This window comes from Octopus bimaculoides, chromosome 30, assembly GCF_001194135.2.
Source record: "Octopus bimaculoides isolate UCB-OBI-ISO-001 chromosome 30, ASM119413v2, whole genome shotgun sequence".
NCBI classification, from domain to species: domain Eukaryota; kingdom Metazoa; phylum Mollusca; class Cephalopoda; order Octopoda; family Octopodidae; genus Octopus; species Octopus bimaculoides.
The window spans coordinates 9,566,787-9,567,843 of NC_069010.1; the positions used below are offsets into that span (position 1 = coordinate 9,566,787).

Sequence of the window (1,057 nt, forward strand, 5' to 3'; positions counted from 1 at the left end):
TTTTTTGTCAAAACACAGAATAACATATTGGAAGAATTAAGACTTAAGAAAACATATGAACATGATTATGTACAAAATAGAAAACTCACTGGTCAATCTTGACATTTTCAGTAAATACTTACAGTGGTGGTGTTTTAATTTTTTCCTTTAAATTTGTATCCCTATTCCATTCGTTTCTGTGATAAAAGTTGGCTCCATTGTCAGCCAGATGACAAGCCTCTGCTTGGCTTGAAAGCTTTTCTTCTTTGCTAAGCTGGAACTTCTTGTAGTATTACAAATGATGTAATATAAGAGGACAAGTACAATATTACAAAATCATAACATCATATGATATAATGGAACAAATATCACAATAATAAAACACAAAACACAACAAACCAGCAAGAATCTATCTATGCAAGTGGCTTGATGAAAACAACTGGACATAGCAAGAGAAATACTTATGGGAGAGTATTGTATATATAAATATAACCCCTGCCAGCATGGACGACAGAAGTTAAATGATGATGATGATGGTGATGATGATGATGATGAACACAACAACAAGACAACAAACCATGTGTGTTATATCAGAAATAACAGAGAACACCTAAGAAATAGCAATTTCTTCAGATGTAACAAAACCAACACCACACAGACTTATCCAAATATATCAACAATGTTTCCATAATTAATAAAGAAACATCTTTGGATGATGAAGGTGAAGTAAAGGAAGTAAGAATTGGTGTCACGGTTGAGGCAACACGCCAACACATTATTGTTGATAAACTGTTGAAACTGTTAGTCTGACAGACAATTCCAGTAATGGAGGGAGATGGGCATTTGACTGCCAGGACATCTTCTTACCAAAGTAGACATTACAACAACACAAAGATGGCCATCAACTGACTGAAATACAGTCACACATCTGTAGAGACCGTTACTCAAATGGGAATCTGTGAGCTGCTCCAAGTGTGCAAAATTTGACAGTAAATACTGTTAGATCTACTGATGGTTAGATGATTGATGTATTTGTATTTTCATATGTGTGTGTGTGTGTGTATGTGTGTGTGTGTGT

At 34.6% G+C, this 1,057-nt stretch overlaps 1 long non-coding RNA gene across 1 annotated transcript in view; it reads right to left on the reverse strand.

Annotated features, from left to right (window-relative positions):
- LOC128251300 (uncharacterized) overlaps positions 1–1,057 on the reverse strand; it is a 3,802-nt gene extending 2,745 nt beyond the window's left edge. The window contains exon 1 of the long non-coding RNA XR_008267074.1: positions 123–1,057. This is a non-coding gene — a long non-coding RNA (uncharacterized LOC128251300). The remainder of the gene's footprint in view (positions 1–122) is intronic.